A 19,314-nucleotide genomic window follows, 5' to 3' on the forward strand; every position below is an offset into this window, starting at 1 on the left:
CATAGAAGTGCCACATCTTCCTTCAAGAGAAAAATGCCATGAGGAATACAGTTTGCTGAGAGCCTCCAGAGGCTGGGGGTGGGAAAAGTGACTTAAAAATCTCTTAATGGCAATGATAAGACTAAGTATTTGTAACAGAATTAAAAGACAATTTGGAAATGGATATAAGCTGAATATTTTAAAAACCGATGACTTTATTCTAGAATAAACTCTTAGGAATGAAATAGGGAAAATATTTCATTTTAAGAGGAACAAAAATTATGAAATACTTAGGAATAAATTTAGCAAGAAATGCATGAGAACTGTATAAAGAAAAAAAGAGATATTATTAAAGACAAACAAGATAACCACTCTCTTGGATGGGAAGACCTATTATCATCAAATGTCAATTCTCCCAAAATGAATATGCAGGTTATGGGGAACAGAGCACTCTCATACATTGCTAGTGGAAAGAGGAGGTTTCCTAGCATCTGTGGAAAGCAATCTTACAACATATGTTAAAATAAACAGTATCCTTTGACTCAGTAATTCCAGTCCTGTGATATACAGTACTAATGCTTGAGGACATATGTACAGGATACTTATTGCAGAATAGTTTGCGGTTGCAAAAAGCTTTATAAACAAAATGAATGTTCATAAATGGGAAACTGGCTAAATATATTGTGATATGTCTACATCATAAAATAGTATATGTCTACCTAAAAGAATAAAAAAGAGCTATGCCAAGTGAGTTGGAGGGAGTTCTATGCAGTATTGAATGAGAAAAGCAAAATGCGGGAAAATGTGTATAATATAATGCCATCTTGGTAAAAAGAAAAAAGCAACCACACTACTCAAAACATGTCTGTGTGTGCATATGTGTGTATAAAATATATGTTTGTATTTCCTTGATTCTGAAATGCCTATTTTTTTTCACACTATAACATCTCTGAAATGAGGATGCATCTTTCAGTCACCAAATGACATATGGCAGTCATTACAGTGTTGTCCTTGCCTACAAATGCACGTCAAAGCATGTGTACCCACATGTAATGGGTGTCGGGGGCTTCAAGGAACAGTCCAAATGCAACAGTGGAGCACCGTTACAGGCAATGCTGCGTCACTAATGCTCTTGATGGCACAGATGACAGCAGGGTGCGGAAAAGCACAGACCCAAAGTCTGTGAATTGAAAAGAGATTCCAAAGAGTCAAATTCTGAATATGAAGACGTTTTAGGGATATCTAGCCCACTTTATTTCACTTACAGTTTTCCTTTCATGTGTACAAATGAGTGATACCTAAAAAGGCCTAAAAGAAATAATTCAATAAGTTTTAAAGTAAAAGTCACAAGGGTTAAGAAAGCATTGTGTCATGGTTTAATTGGCAGCATTTTTTTTTGTTTCAACATAGAACATAATTGTGTGTCTTAAACTGTAGCATCTTACATTAAGTGAAATTTGCAGTATAGATATATGTTTATTAATATTAGAGCTGTACAGGACTATTTAAGTAAGGAGAAAATTACGGATGAATACAATGCAGGATAGTAATATGAATGTATTAGTCTGCTAGGGCTGCCACAACAAAATTCCATAAACTGAGTGGCTTAAATAACAGAAATTTATTTTCTCTGGAAGCCAGAGATCAAGGTGTCAGCAGGTTTGGTTTCTCCTGAGGCCTCTCTCCTTGGCTTGTAGATGGCCACCTTCCCACTGTGTCCTCACGTGGCCTCTCCCCTGTGTGTGCAGCCCTGGTGTCTCTCCCCGTTCTAATAAGGATACCAGTCATGTTGGATTAGGGCCCTACCATTATGATCTTATTCAATCTTAATTCTATCTTTAAAAGCTCTAGCTCCAAATACAGTCACATTCTGAGGTGCTGGGATTTAAGGCTTCAACTATAAATTTGAGGTGGGAGGGGACACAGTTCAGTGCATAACAATAGGTTCCTTGGGGAGACTTGCGCAGAGAGAATAAGAGAGACCATGTAATAAAAGAAAAGAAAAAGGACTGCACTTTTTAAAAAAGGTCATGCATATATAGGCACTTACACAAAATAACTCATATGTCACCCCAATGATCACAGCAACACTATTTACAATAGCCAAGACATGGAAGCAACCTGAATGTCCATTGACAGACAAATGGATAAAGAAGATGTGACATACACACACACAATGGAATATTGCTCAGTCATAAAAAAGAATGAAATAACGCCATGTGCAGCAACAGGGATGTACCTACAGATTATCATATTAAGTGGAGTAAGTCAAACAGAGAAAGACAAATATCATATGATATCATTTATACGTAGAATCTTAAAAAATGATACAAATGAACTTATTTATGGTTACCAAAGGGGATATCAGGGGAGGGATAAATTAGGAGTTTGGGATTAACATATACACACTACTATATACAAAATAGGTAAACAACAAGGACCTACTGTATATATAGCACAGGGAACTATACTCAATATCTTGTAGTATACTATAATGGAGAAGAAACTGAAAAAGAACATATGCATATGTATGTATAACTGAATCACTTTGCTGTGCACTTGAAACTAATGCAACATTGTAAACTACTTCAATTAAAAAAATTTTTAAGTAAAATCTTAAAAAATGAACTAAAATCACGGATGTAGAAAACAAACTTATAGTTACCAGGGGATAAGGAGGGGAGGGATAAATTGGGAGCTTGGGATTGACATATACACACTACTATGTATAAAATAGATAACTAACAAGAACCTGCTGTATAGCACAGGGAACTCTACTCAATACTCTGTAATGGCCTATATGGAAAAAAGAATCTGAAAAAAAAAATAGTGGATATATGTATGTGTATAACTGATTCACTTTGCTGTACACCTGAAACTAACACAACATTGTAAATCAACTGCAGTCCAATAAAAATTTTTAAAAAGCGACAATAAAAATGAAAAAATAAAATCACGCATATGTGTATATAAATATATAAAGATGCAAATATAAAATAATTATTTTAAAAGCATTTATTCAATGGTTTCTCATTGTCCTTGGGATCAAGTCCAAACACTATAACACGGCTGATAGACCTTTTAGGAGTGAATCTCCCGACTCCCTCCCCAGTCTCCTCTGTCTCTTGCATTGTTTACTTCACTCTACTCCAGAAATCCCTAACTTCTTTCACTTCCTCTGAAACTCCTGCCCCTATCCACTGTCCCTTCTCTTCAGAACACTCTTCTCCAAACTGCCCACTTTTGCTCCATTCAGTCTTTAAGTCTCAGTTTAGATTTTACTTCCTTGGAGAGGCCTTGCCCCACCCCACACCAACTTTCTCATGGTAGTCCAAACTGCAATAGAATCATCCAGATCCTCGTTTAAAATGCAGATCCCTTGTTTTCACTCGGAGCTGCTGAATCAGACTACTGTGGCAGGGTGGGTGAGAATTCTTCTGCATTCTCCAAAGAAGATATACAGATGGCCAACAAACACATGAAAGGATGCTCAACATCACTAATCATTAGAGAAATGCAAATCAAAACTACAATGCAATATTATCTCACACCAGTCAGAAGGGCCATCATCAAAAATTCTACAAATAATAGATGCTGGAGAGGGTGTGGAGAAAAGGGAACCCTCCTACACTGTCGGTGGGAATGTAAATTGATACAGCCACTATGGAGAACAGTATGGAGGTTCCTTAAAAACCTAAAAATAGAACTACCATATGACCCAGCAATTCCACTACTGGGCATATACCCTGAGAAAACCATAATTCAAAAAGAGTCATGTACCACACTGTTTATTGCAGCACTATTTACAATAGCCAGGACATGGAAGCAACCTAAGTGTCCATCGACAGATGAATGGATAAAGAAGATGTGGCACATATATACAATGGAATATTACTCAGCCATAAAAAGAAATGAAATGGAGGTATTTGTAATGAGGTGGATGGAGTTAGAGTCTGTCATACAGAGTGAAGTAAGTCAGAAAGAGAAAAACAAACAAACAAAAAGGCCATGAAGAACCTAGTGGCAAGACGGGAGTAAAGACACAGACCTACTAGAGAATGGACTTGAGGACATGGGGAGGGGGAGGGGTGAGATGTGACAGGGTGAGAGAGTGTCATGGACATATATACACTACCAAATGTAAAATAGATAGCTAGTGGGAAGCAGCTGCATAGCACAGGGAGATCAGCTCGGTGCTTTGTGACCACCTAGAGGGGTGGGATAGGGAGCATGGGAGAGAGATGCAAGAGGGAGGGGATATGGGAACATGTGTATATGTATAACTGATTCACTTTGTTATAAAGCAGAAACTAACACACCATTGTAAAGCAATTATACTTCAATAAAGATGTTTAGAAAAAAAAAAGATGTGGCACATATATACAATGGAATATTACTCAGCCATAAAAAGGAATGAAACTGAGTTATTTGAAGTGAGGTGGATAGACCTAGAGTCTGTCATACAGAGTGAAGTAAGTCAGAAAGAGAAAAACAAATATCGTATGCTAACATATATATAAATGGAATCTAAAAAAAAAAAAATGATCATGAAGAACCTAGGGGCAGGAAGTGAATAAAAACACAGACCTACTAGAGAATGGACTTGAGGACACAGGGAGGGGGAAGGGTAAGCTGGGACGAAGTGAGAGAGTGGCATGGACATATATACACTACCAAATGTAAAATAGATAGCTAGTGGGAAGCAGCTGCATAGCACAGGGAGATCAGCTTGGTGCTTTGTGACCACCTAGAGGGGTGGGATAGGGAGCATGGGAGAGAGATGCAAGAGGGAGGGGATATGGGGATATATGTATACATATAGCTGATTCACTTTGTTATACAGCAGAAACTAACACACCACTGTAAAGCAATTATACTCCAATAAAGATGTTAAAAAAATCTTAAAAATAAAAAAATAAAGTGTGCGAACCTGTGCCATGGGCTAGTGAAACCTCCATAACACATTGAACTTTCTCCTTTAAGATCCATCACAAGTGTTATTGTTTATTTAATGCAGGGATTGACAACCTGGTAGAATATATTTTAGGCTTTACACACCAAGAGGCAAAATCAAGGATGTTTCGTAGGTACTTATATAACAAGATAGAAAACAAATTTTCACAAACTTTTAAATAAAATTTTTAACAAAATTCAAAACACAATGGAATATAATTTTTTTGTAATATAAGTCTACTAACGAAGAAAATGGAATTTTTTTTGCTGGGATGACATTTTGCTTAATTAGGGTTGAAGTTAGTGTTTTCTAATAGTATAGTAGAAACGGCCTTGTTCTTCTACAAAGCTTTCCCTTGCTTCTCTGCAACACAGTGTGTGAGTGGTCATAAGTCAATATCTCTTTGAAAAAAAAGGTGCTACACAGCACCTCTTTAGATCATCACACATGCACAGACACACACACACACACATTCAGCAAAGATGAACAAAACTGCCAATAAATCTACTCAAATCAGCCTCTAGAATTTCACTACTCCTTTACTTACATGCCTTCTCTGTTCTGGCAATCAATTCACTTCCCTATCCTGTATTGAGTAAAACAAATGCAACTGCCTGTAGTCAATATATATATTTTTTAACATCTTTATTGGAGCATAATTGCTTTACAGTGGTGTGTTAGTTTCTGCTGTATAACAAAGTGAATCAGCTATACATATACATATATCCCCATATCCCCTCCCTCTTGAGTCTCCCTCCCACCATCCCTATCCCACCCCTCTAGCTGGTCACAAAGTGCCGAGCTGATCTCCCTGTGCTATGCAGCTGCTTCCCACTAGCTATCTATTTTACATTTGGTAGTGTATATATGTCAATGCTACTCTCTCATTTCGTCCCAGCTTACGTTTCCCCTTCCCTGTGTCCTCAAGTTCATTTTCTACGTCTGCGTCTTTATTCCTGTCCTGCCCCTAGGTTCTTCATGACCATATATATTTTTTTTTTTTAGATTCCATATATATGTGTTAGCATACAGTATTTGTTTTTGTTTCTGACTTACTTCACTCTGTATGACAGTCTCTAGGTCCATCCACCTCACTACAAATAACTCAATTTCATTTCTTTTTATGGCTGAGTAATATTGCATTGTATATATGTGCCACATCTTTATCCATTCATCTGTCGATGGACAAGTAGTCAATATATTTTAAAGCCAAATTTTCAGGTAGAAATGGGCACTTCTTAGAGTCAGAGCTAGAAGCCAAATATAAAAGATGACTGACTACATGTCCATAGGAAAATGCTCAAAGTCATTCTAGGTCCTGACACTTCAAGGTAAGGAGTTGTATTCTTGCCTTCCAAATTTCACATGATTTTTCTCTTATTGTCTTCTTTAGTTTCTGGACATAGAGAGGCATGGCAAAGTCAAAAGTGCATTAAAAGAAAATACAAATTAATAGAGTAGGGAAAATTTTCCTAACTGTGTGGTTCAAAATCCAAACAGCTTCACCAAATTAAAAGTGAAAGAATTTGCATAGCAAAGAAAAAATACACCAACATAATATGCAACTAAAAAGACAAATGACAATCTGGAGGGCTGTTTGGAAATATATATTTATATTTTTCAAAAAGACAAATGACAAACTGGAAAAATATTTATAATTTACATATAAAGAGCCTCTAAAAATGGAGAGGAAAAAGACCAAAAACCCTATAGAAATTTTCACTAGAGATATAATCAGACAATTGAAAAATAAATGCAAATTACTCTTACTCATATGAAAAAATGCTCAACCTCTTTCATGATAAGAGAAATACAAATTAAAACTGCAGTCAGATGCAATTTCTCACCTGTCATATTGGCAAAACCCCCAAAATTTGACATCATACTTTGTTGGCAAGACTTTGGGGAACAGACACTCTCATAATTTGATGATGGGAATGTAAAATGGTATAACTCCTATGCAGGGGAATTTGGCAGTATCCAGCAAAATGTCATATGCATTTACCCTTTGACCCATCCATCCCACTTCTAGGAATCTCTCCCACAGAAACATTGGCAAAGATACAAAAAGACACATGCACAAGGCTATTCATCTCAGCATTATTTGAAATAGCTAAAAGTTGGAAATAACCCAAAGGTCCACCAATAGGGGTCTGGTGGAACTAACTATAGTATATCCACCCTAAGGGGTTCTAGGCAGCAGTAAAAAGAAATGAAGAGTCTCCTTATAGACTATATATATAACATATATACACTACACGACTCTCAAACTTTCTCAATCCATAATCCCCTTAGTGTCTCAATAATTTTTCATGGTATCCCTAAGCCAAAAGAAATGCCTAGTAGTTTCAATCGTTAATGGACTTAAATCACCCACAAGTAATAACGGATGAGAGAGTGAAAGGAGGACCAGAGAGGGTGATGCTGAAGAAGGAAAGGGAGGAGATGGTGTCAAGAAGAGAGAGGTGAACAGTTTCTAGGGACACAGAAAGAGGAATAAAATAAAGAAAGAAAAGGGTCCCCTGTAATTGGCAAATAGTGAATTCAGTCAGGGTGAATTTAGTGCAGAAATGAGGGCAGAAGAAAAATATGGAGATGTGTATCTTGCATCAGAGGGAAATAACCAGAAGATGATCAGATGATGTCAATATGACAGAGGAGTGTGGGGAATAGCCAGAAAGCATGATTCCAAATAGAGGAAAGGACTTTACCAGCAGGTTAAAAGCCATGGTTTAGAAGCACGGGTCTACAACCCCTTATCCAAAATCCCTTGGGGCCAGATTCGTTTCTGGATTCAGAATTTTTAAGATTTTAGAAAATTAATAATGGAACACATACAGTTAATACGTAATACGTGGGAAGCACTTCATAACGGAACACACTAATATTTCTGCAGACAAATGTATGAATATTAAGAGTAAACAGGATGAATAGATCCACATCAGTTCACATCTATTTTTGTCACCATATAAAATACAAAAAGCTTTCGGTTCTCAATGCATTTCTTTATTTCAGAATCGCAAGTAAGGAATTGTGGGCTTGTAGCAGAGAAATGCTAAGAGCAGGTCTACAACAGGTTTCTTATGAGCAGATGGTGAAAGGGACATTCACTACGAAGATAAGGATAGAGAATCAAGCAAAAGGAGGATCAGCCAGGAGGGCAAAATGGAAGAGGAGTAGAGGACTCTGCATAGAGACTTGGCACTGGGGGCAAGGATCAAGATGCCAAGGAAATGGGGCTCAGCTGAATTGATGGTGGGCTTGAGTAGGTTAAGTCCCGAGAGATATCAGAAAGATAATGAGATTAAAAGACTGCATCTTAGGGCTTCCCTGGTGGCGCAGTGGTTGAGAATCTGCCTGCCAATGCAGGGGACACGGGTTCGAGCCCTGGTCCGGGAAGATCCCACATGCCGTAGAGCAGATGAGCCCATGTGCCACAACTAATGAGCCTGCGCATCTGGAGCCTGTGCTCTGCAACAAGAGAGGCCACGATAGTGAGAGGCCCGTGCACCGCGATGAAGAGTGGCCCCCGCTTGCCACACCTGGAGAAAGCCCTCACACAGAAACAAAGACCCAACAGAGCCAGAAAGAAAGAAAGAAAGAAAGAAAGAAAGAAAGAAAGAAAGAAAGAAAGAAAAAGTGAAATTCTTTAAAAAAAAGAAAAAAAACTGCATCTTCGGGGACATCCCTGGTGGCGCAGTGGATAAGAATCCACCTGCCAACGCAGGGGACACAGGTTCAATCCCTGGTCCAGGATGCCGCAGAGAAACTAATACTGTGCGCCACAACTACTGAGCTTGCCCTCTAGAGGCCGCGTGCCACAACTACTGAGCCCTCACGCCTAGAGCCTGTTGCTCCACAACAAGAGAAGCCCCCGCTCGACTAGAGAAAGCCTGTGCGCAGCAATGACGACCCATGCAGCCAAAAATAAATAAAATTAAGTCTTTTTAAAATTAAGTCTTTTTGAAAAATAAAAGACTACATTCTTTGTTATTTTCCAAATGGAAAACTGCAGAGAGGCTCTTTTGGAGTCTTTTGAAGAGAAGTCTTACCAAAGAAGCTAAGGGGTGGGGAAGGCTTTCAAAATGCACCCTCTCTGTGGAATCACAGCTTCTAGGGTTGACCAGGGTGCTTAAGGCTTTGGGTTTACAGTGCAGGACATCTCCTCAAGTGCTCAGGGAAGAGAAGGCCCGTGTATCTCACACACATCGTCCAGGGCATAGAGCTCTGCTATCCCTTTCCTGGGAACCTGTGAGGAAAAAAATTTCCCCGAGTTTCTTACCTTCCTCCCTAATGAAGGTCATTCCTGAAAACCAGCAGTTAATGCTTTTCATGTTCTTGGAACATCCTAGATAAAAGGCATGTCTTAAAGCAAACATGTTATTTTACATGCCTATGGAATGCCTTTTGTACCATGCATTCGAGGTTTAACAGTATGTGTAAAGATTATATTTGGCTTGTTCTAATAAAATTTAATACGTTCCCATCAGGCTGGAAAGACTCTTCAGCTTCAGCCAATGTTTTTCCTTAAAGACTCACGTGCAATGAACCCAGTGAAGGTAAGTCCCTGCCATGGAGACATGGTCAGGAGGGGAGGGGGAGACCACGCACAACAGAGGATTCATGCCAGGGTTTGAAGGCAGAACCAGACCCCAAGTACTGTCATTCCTGCATCATGCACTTCAGCTGAGTGGGCAGGGATTACTAAACATCACATTAAACCATTCAGCTCCCTTTCACAAAAGTCACAGATGGAGTGAGGGAAACACCAGGTCTCGGTGCTGGCCAGGGTCCCAGGGGAAGGCAGTGGGTTTATGAACACCTGAGAGCAGGCATGTGAGTTGGTGTTTAAACAGTTCCAACATATCATCAAGGGCCTCAGCCAAGTTAATGAGAACCAGAGCTCCAGACCAAAACGCTTATTTTGAAAATACCTATTTTTCAAAGATTTTGCATTTTAAATTAAACCATATGAGTAATTGTATCCTCATTTCATAGTCCATTCTGAAAAAGAAAATTCTTGTTCCCTAACTTGGGAAAGAACGTCATGATTTTGCAAAAGGGAAGTAAGCTCGTGGGGAGCGGGGTAGAAGTAGAGCCCTGGGTTGTCCACAGCTAAGCCCAAGCAGCTGTCAAGCAACTTTATCCAACAGGTAGGGAAAGGCCGCTGGGAAGAGTTTCCAGATCACTACCTTGCCCTCCCCCAGAAATCCAAATTCACCTTGCAGGCTGATTCTGCTTCCACCTTGCTTCTATAGGAGGTGAGAACTGGTCATAATCCAGTGAATTTAAGGCATTTGAAATTCATGTAATGAAAAGACCTCTGTAAAGGCCAGGCATTGTTTGATGGCCTTTAAATTGGACGAATTCATTTTGTTGGAATAGGGCGATATTTGTTCTTTCTATTTTTTCTTTATTTAATTTTTGTTTTGTCCTAGGAGTTATCTGACCTTTCTGGGGTTTTTAAACTTCCAGGAGTTGTGTGTTGCTCTGAGCAGCTATTTTCAGAAAAACTGATTAAAGTTTAACTGATGATAGGACCTCAGTCTACAAGTTCCTAATTAGGTCCTAACAGACCTAATTTTTTTGTTCCCTTTTCTTTGACTTGGTGACGTACCCAAAACTATTTAGTTCTAGAATAAATATTTCATCTTCAGAATCAACTAAGGAGCCATCGATAAAACTTGCTATTTCTACAAGAGGCATTCATTCCCCCCATTAAACCGTTAAGTAAGGTGATGATGGGAGGATGCAAAGAGCACATGAGGAAACAGATAAATAGAGGGGTCAAATGGAGTCAAGCAGAGAGTTGCAAGTTCAAATCTTCCTTCTGCCACTGGATCCTGTGTGTAGTCATCTGCCAGCCTTATGAATAGAAATTCATCTGTACAGAGCTTTGTCACTTACCAAACACTCTCATGCAAACCTCATTTAATTTTCATTCACAAACCCCATTTTCATGATAAGGAAACTGAGATGCAAAGAAGTTTATTTGACTCGACCAATCTCAGAATTAGAAAGTGGTAGAACTAGGACTCAAACCACGCTCTGTTAAACTCCAAAGCCCCTTCTTTTAAGACTCAGATTTGCATTCATCTGTCGTTGGACATTTAGGTTGTTTCCATGTCCTGGCTATTGTAAATAGTGCTGCAATGAACATTGGGGTACACATGTCCTTTTGAATTATGGTTTTCTCAGGGTATATGCCCAGTAGTGGGATTGCTGGGTCATATGGTAGTTCTATTTTTAGTTTTTTAAGGAACCTCCATACTGTTCTCCACAGTGGCTGTATCAATTTACATTCCCACCAACAGTGCAAGAGGGTTCCCTTTTCTCCACACCCTCTCCAAAATGGAAGATGTGGTACCTATACACAATGGAATATTATTCAGCCATAAAGAGGAACGAAATTGGGTCATTTGTAGAGATGTGGATGGACCTAGAGTCTGTCATACGGAGTGAAGTAAGCCAGAAAGAGAAAAACAAATATCATATATTAATACGTATAAGTGGAATCTAGAAAATTGGTACAGATGAACCTATTTGCAGGGCAGGACTAGAGACACAGACATAGAGAATGGACATATGGACACAGTGAAGGAAGGGGAGGGTGGGATGAATTGGGAGATTAGGATTGACTTATATACACTACCATGCATAAAATAGATAGCTAGCGGGAACATGCTGTAACGAACAGGAAGCTCAGCTCGGTGCTCTGTGACGACCTAGATGGGGGGGACTGGGGGAGGGGGTGGGAGGGAGGTCCAAAAGGGAGGGGATATATGTATACATATAGCTGATTCACTTCATTGTACAGCAGAAACTAACACAACAGTGTAAAGCAATTATACTCCAATTAAAAAAAAAAAAGACTCAGATTTGCAAAGTAAGAATTATGACAAACTAGACCCCAGGAACTTAGCATTAATTCATTGATTTGCATCCAGCTGTGATATGATAGAAGGAGCAAGGCATCTACTTCTAAATTCATACTCTTACAAGTGGTATGACCTGGCACTAGCCATTTGACCTGAGTTTCAGTTCCCTCAATTGAAAAATGAAACTAATAATTACACTTATCTCTTAGTCTTGTTGTCAAGGTTATATGAGAAAATGAATGAGGAAGCATCTATCGTACAGGACCTCAGTAGATGTTGATTGGTTAAGTAAGTTATTCAAAAAGAAATACAGCATAGTGTCTAAGTGCTTGGCCTCTGGCTCGTTCTATAGACTCAAATCCCAGCTCTACCACTTAGTGGCATCACCTTGAGCAAACTACTTTAGTTCTTGGAAAAGTGGAGATAATAATGGGGCTGTTGTGATAACCCCTGCAAGGTCTTAGAACAGTACCTGGCATATAGTATTATATGAATTTTTTATTAGAATTATTATTAATGTGAGTGAAAGTAGTTGATTTCTTGAGCATGTTAAGTAGTTAGTTTTACTACCACATGTTTGGTGGAAAAGGAAGAACACAGGATTGCTACAGAAAATTTATATATGTTTTTTATTAACAGTGGGCATTATTGTTTTTAAAGGAATGCCTCTCATGTTTCTCCTTTAATTTTATTTGGGTTTCAATTAACCTCTCTTTATTTTTATTTATTTATTTTTCCCACATATTGACTTATCTTTTCTCTTCTCTGCCAATTTAACTCCTCCCCATTCTACAAAGATCATCAGAAATCCCATTACTCTCACAATGTGTGTGTATACAAAAGCGTGTGTAAATAAACACCCAGCTAATCTTAATATTTTATACAGTTCACAAAGGACTTTCATATACAGTACAGATTCTCATTCAATGCTCTTGACAGACTATGGGGTAGGTATTGTTAGAACTTTCATTTTACATATAAGAAAATTCAGTCTTTGTACATCTGAGCAACTAGCCCAAGGACATACAGTTAAATTGACTACAGTTTTGCATTTTAGGGAAAATATTTTTTTCTTTTCACCTTTAGACCCTCTTCACCCATTTCTCCCACACGTACCCCACCCCACTCCTGTCCTGCCTCTGGCAGCCAACAATCTGTTCTCTGTATCTATGAGCTTGGTTTTTACTTTTTGGTTTGTTTGTTTAGATTCCACATATTTTAGAGATCATACAGTATTTGTCTTTCTCTGTCTGACTTATTCCACTTAGCATAATGCCCTCAAGGTCCATCCATGTTGTCACAAATGGCAATATTTCATTCTTTTTTATGGCTGAATAATATCCCATTGTATATATATATGCCACAATCTCTTTAACCATTCATCCATGGATGGACACTTAGATTGTTTTCATGTCTTGGCTATTGTAAATAATACTGCAGTAAACATGGAGGTGCATATATCTTTTCAAATTGGTGTTTTCATTTTCTTCAGATAACTACCCAGAAATGGAATTTCTAGATCATATGGTAGTCCCATGTTTAAGGTTTTGAGGAACTTCTATATTGTTTTCCCTAGTGGGTGCACCAATTTACATTTCCACCAACAGTGTACAAGTGGTCTGTTTTCTCCACATCCTCACCAACACGTGTTATTTCTTTTCTTTTTGAAAATAACTATTCTAACAGGTGTGAGGGGATAGCTCATTGTGGTTTTGATTTGCATTTCCCTGGAGATTAATGATGTTGAGCATCTTTTCATGTACCTGTTGCCCATCCGTATGTCTTCTTTGGAAAAATATCTATTAAGATCTTCTGCCCATTTTTTTTTTTTAATTAATTTATTTATTTTTGTCTGTATTGGGTCTTCGGTTCGTGCGAGGGCTTTCTCCAGTTGCGGCAAGCGGGGGCCACTCTTCATCGCGGTGCGCGGGCCTTTCTCCATCGCGGCCCCTCCCGTTGCGGGGCACAGGCTCCAGACGCGCAGGCTCAGCAATTGTGGCTCACGGGCCCAGCTGCTCCGTGGCATGTGGGATCTTCCCAGACCAGGGCTCGAACCCGTGTCCCCTGCATTAGCAGGCAGATTCTCAACCACTGCGCCACCAGGGAAGCCCTGCCCATTTTTTAATCAGATTGTTTCGGGGGTTGGTTTTGTCCTGTTTGGGTTTTTTGGCTGTTGAACTGTATGAGTTCTTTATATATTTTTATAAAAGTTTATTTGACTTACAATATTATATTAGTTTCATGTATACAACATAGTGATTTTGATATTTTTATACAATATGAAATGATCATCATATGAGTCTAGTTACCATCTGACATCATACAAAGTGTTACAATATTATTGACTATTTTCCCTACGCAGTACATTATATCCCCATGACTTATTTATTTTATAACTGGAAGTGTGTACCTCAATCTCCTTCACCAATTTCACTTACCTTCACACCCCCTGACTTTTGTTATTTTTGTTCTTTTGTATTTTAGATTCCACATATAAGTGAAATCTATGGTATTTGTCTTTCTCTGTCTGACTTATTTCACTCAGCATAATACCCTCTAGGTCCATCCATGCTGTCACAAATAACAAGATTTCACTCTTTTACATGGCTGAGTAATTCCACTGTGTCTTATGTGTATGTGTATGTGTTCATATATATCTTTTGTAACCATTTGTCTGTCGATGGACACTTAGGTAGCTTCCATACATATTTTTTGGATATTAGCCCCTTATCAGGTGTGATTTGCAAATATTTTCTCCCCCATTCAGTAGGTTGCCTTTTCATTTTGTTGATGGTTTCCTTTGCTGTGCAGAGCTTTTTAGTTTGATGTAGTCTCACTTGTTTTATTTTTGCTTTTGTTTCTTTCGTTTTTGGTGTCAGATTCAAAAAATCATTGACAAAACCTATGCAGAGGAGATGACTATGTTTTCTTCTAGGAGTTTTATGGTTTCCAGTCTTGTGTTCAAGTCTTTAATCCATTTTGAATTAATTTTTGTGTATGGTATAAAACAGGAGTCCAATTTCAATCTTTTGTATGTGGTTGTCCAGTTTTCCCAACATCATTTATTGAAGAGACTGCCCTTTCCCCATTGTATATTCTTAGCTCCTTTGTTGTAAATTAATTGATCATATATGTATGGGCTTATTTTTGAGTGCTCTATTCTGTTCCACTGATTTATGTGTCTGTTTTTATGCCAATTCCATACTGTTTTAATTATTATAGCTTTATAATATAATTTGAAGTCAGGGAGTGTGATGCCTCTAGTTTTGTTCTTCTTTCTCAAGATTGTTTTGGCTATCCGGGGTCTTTTGTTGTTCCATATAAACTTTAGGATTATTTGTTTTATTTCTGTGAAAAATGCCATTGGAATTTTGATAGGGATTGCATTGAATCTGTAGATTGCTTTGTAGAGTATAGACATTTTAACAGTATTGTTTCTTTCATTCCATGAGTACAGAATATCTTTCCATTTATTTGCATCTTCTTCTATTTCTTTCATTAATGTCTTGTAGTTTTCAATATACAGGCTTTCCACCTCCTTGGTTAAATTTATTCCCAGGTATTTTCTTTTTCTTGATTCAATTGTAAGTGGAATTGTTTTCTTAATTTCTCTTTTTGATAGTTCATTTGTAGTGTATAGAAATCCAAGAGTTTTGGGCTTCCCTGGTGGTGCGGTGGTTAAGAATCCACCTGCGAGTGCAGGGGACATGGGTTTGAGCCCTGGGCCAGGAAGATCCCATATGCCACAAAGCAACTAAGCCTGTGCACCACAACTACTGAGCCTGCGCTCTAGAGCCCACGAGCCACAACTACTGAAGCCCATGTGCCACAACTACTGAAGCCCATGCACCTAGAGCCCGTGCTCCACAACAAGAGAAGGCACTGCAATGAGAAGCCTGTGCACCGCAACGAAGAGTAGCCCCCACTCGCCACAACTAGAGAAAGCCTGCGCACAGCAATGAAGACCCAATGCAGCCAAAAATAAATAAATAAATAAATTTATTTAAAAAAAAAAGAAAACCAAGAGTTTTTTTGTGTATTGATTGTGTATCCTGAAACCTTACTGAATTTGTCTATTAGTCCTAACAGTTTTTTTCATGGAGTATTTAGATTTTTCTATATATTATACCAGATAACCTGCAGATGGTGAAGTTTTTCTTTCTCCTTTCCAATTTGGATGCCTTTTATTTCTTTTTCTCGCCTAAATTTCTCTGGTTACACCTTCCAATACTATGTTGAATAGAAGAGGTGAAAGTAGGCATCTGTGTTTTTTTCCTGTTCTTAGAGGAAAGCTTTCAGCTTTTCACCATTGAGTATGATATTAGTTATGGGCTTGTCATATATGGCCTGAATCATGTTGAGGCACGTATCCTCTATACCCATATTTGGTGAGAGTTTTTATCATAAATGGTGTTGAATTTTGTTAAATGCTTTTTCCACACATATCGAGATGATCATATGATTTTTATTCTTCATTTTGCTAATGTGATGTGTCACACTGACTGATTTGTGGATGTTGAACTATCCTTGCATCCCTGAAATAAATCCCACTTGATCATGGTGCATGATCTTTTCAATGTATTGTTGAATTCTGTTTGCAAATATTTTGTTGAGAAGTTTTGCATCTATGTTCATCAGCGATATTGGCCTGTAATTTTCTTTTCTTGTGGTGTTCCTTTCTGGTTTTGGTATCAGGGTAATGCTGGCCTCATAAAATTAGTTTGGAAGCATTCCTTCCTCTTCAATGTTTTGAAAGAGTTTGAGAAAGATTGGTATTAATTCTTTGAATGTTTAGTAGAATTCACCAGTGAGGCCCTCTGGTACTGGACTTTTGTTTTGGGGAGGTTTTTGATTGTGATTCAATCTCTGTACTAGTAGTTGGTCTGTTCAGATTTTCTGTCTCCTTATGATTCAGTCTTGGTAGGTTGTATGTTTCTAGGAATGTATCCGTTTCTTCTAGGTTGTCCAACTTGTTGGCATATAACTGTTCATTTTAATCTATAGTTTCTACTAAATGGCCCAAGCCAGAAACTTAATGGTTGGTAAAGGAGACATAAATATATAGTTATGACTCAGTGAGTGATAATAGTAGATCATTTATGAAACTGATCAAAGACATCAATCTGATTTTTTCTACACCACTTTTTGGACACATATTTTGTTCCCAGCACCATGCTAGGACTGAAAATGCAAAGATGAATGAGGAAGGATTCCTGATTGTAAGAAACTTACCATCTATGGGAGAAACAGACATGAAAACAAATAACTCTAACACACGTACTAAAACCTACATAGAGGTTAAGAGCAAAATGCTAAGCAAACATGACATCAAATGGTTTTATATTACTTAGTGATACAATTATGTATGGAAATTATCACCTTCTTGCTATAAGACACAAAGCAAGACTATCCAAGATCATTACCAGTGAATGAGATAAACTTCTATGTAACTTATTTCCCAAATATCAAATATCCAAACAAATTATATGCCAATTGGCTTGGAGGGGCTAACTAATTTTAAAGCCCACACTAAATAAACAAATGTCCCCTAACTACTCATATAAAGGCATTGATTGGTCAAGGGTCCAGGAGTTTCAAGCTGTGATGACAAAGGCATAGACTCAGGGTGGGCAAGGAAATAAAGGGGAGAGAAGTCCAGTGAAGAAAATAGAGTTTCTTGCATGGCTAACAAAAGAGAGAGATGATTATAGCAACCAGACTGTAGGGATTCTGGCAAAATTATGGTGGTAGCGTGGCAGTAACCATATGTTTAAGAAATTAAAGACACCTCTAATTTCAAATATTTTAAATCATTACTCCCAGAAGTATATAAATATGTGCCAAACCTACATATTTTAATTTGGAGTTTGCAAAATATAGACAAAAGATTGTATTTCAATCTAGAAAATGATGTCCAAGGGGGGCATGTCAAGGCTAAGTTGGGCTAGTGGCTGGGAGAAAGTAGCCATGGAGTGCTGGGTTCAATCCAAGATTAGAAAAGGGAGCACCTATTTGCAGCCAATTAAACTGACTGTGCTCTTTTCCTCCATGGAGGCCTCGTGTGCAATGGCTGCAAACTCCTAGGTAGTGTATGCAGCCTGTTGCCTGCATGGGTTGCCCTGAGGAACCTTGGAGACAGCCCTTTCCAGTGGACATTTATGTCTGGCATGCTGTCCCTAATCTAGGCTCCAGATTGGTATGCGTGGTGCCTTTGAAAAGCCCCAGGGCACAGTGGCCAGGGTCCACATTGGCGAAGTCATAATGTCCATCTGCAGAACAAGCTGCAGAACAAGGAGCATGTGGTCAAGGCCAAGTTCAAGTTCCCTGGCCCCCAGAAGATCCACATCTCCAGGAAGTAGGGATTTTCTAAGTTTAATGCGGATGAATTTGAAAACATGGTGACAGAAAAGCAGCTCATCCCAGATGGCTGTGGGGTCAAATATACCCCTAATCATGGCCCCCTGGACACATGGCAGGCCCTGCACTCATGAGAGCCTTGTTCCCGCCTTACACCCACCAATAAATCCTACTTTCCTGTCAAAAAGTAAAGAAAAAGAAAAGGCAGCACCTAGCAGAGGCAGCAACAGATGATCCTTCCAAGTTTCCAAGAAACCAGCAAAGGAAAACCAGAGCCCAAAGGATCTCTGTCTTCAGGCACCTGGTATAAGACAGTTTAGGATACTTCTTTTGAGCAGTTTGCTTGCTGATGACCTCTATGTTTTCTGGTCATGCTGCATATGGTGGAAAATTTCTAAGAGAAATTTCCCAGAGGCATGGCCCCCAGACCCCCAAATCTGAAGTCAAAATGACTAATCCAGACAACTGCAAAGGCTACTCCACTTAAGAGAGAATTTGGGACTGGGAGGACAGCATGGGCAAGATCAGCAGGGAAGGGGCTGTGGAGACCACAAGGTATAAGTCTCTTGGGCCACTCTTCATGGTCCCTCAGAGCTCCCCTTGACCTCTGCTTAGTACATATGGCCTTCTGCCCTGAAAATCACCCGGTGCACAACTTAACTCGCCCACCCAGACTGTAAGCAGAAACAATGTCATTTTCCTTCTCAGATTGCCTGGCATAGAAAGGTACCATGGTAGAGATGAAAGAAGGGTGTGGAATTCAGCACTGGAAATACCACTTTGTAGGGATGCAGAATGGCAGAGTGGTTGAAGCTATAGTTTATGAAACCAGGTTACCTGAGTTTAAATCCTGCTTCTCCTTAGTAGCTGTCTGAGCTTGGGAAAGTTGTTAGCCATCTTGCACCTCAATTTTCACATTTGTCAACTAAGAGTAATAATAATGCCTACCCGCAGGGCTCTGGGAATTAAAGGAATAAAAGCACTTATAGTACATACATATTTTGGTAGATCATACTATTATTTTCCATAGCCTAATGAACAGTGTATGTTCACGTGCTTTGCTAAACTTTAGTTTTCTCATCTGAAAAGTGAAGGCATAAGATCCAGTCTCATAGGACTGGATATGAATTAGGTAATGGAAGTCAA

The 19,314-nt window shown here is 38.8% G+C and overlaps 1 non-coding gene across 1 annotated transcript; it reads left to right on the top strand.

Annotated features, from left to right (window-relative positions):
- Positions 1-17,823: 17,823 nt before the first annotated feature.
- Positions 17,824-17,952, top strand: LOC114236852 (small nucleolar RNA SNORA70). The gene has a single exon (XR_003622701.2). It is a non-coding gene; the product is annotated as a small nucleolar RNA SNORA70 (small nucleolar RNA).
- The last annotated feature ends 1,362 nt before the right edge of the window (positions 17,953-19,314 follow it).

Source organism: Balaenoptera acutorostrata, chromosome 17 (assembly GCF_949987535.1).
Source record: "Balaenoptera acutorostrata chromosome 17, mBalAcu1.1, whole genome shotgun sequence".
NCBI classification, from domain to species: domain Eukaryota; kingdom Metazoa; phylum Chordata; class Mammalia; order Artiodactyla; family Balaenopteridae; genus Balaenoptera; species Balaenoptera acutorostrata.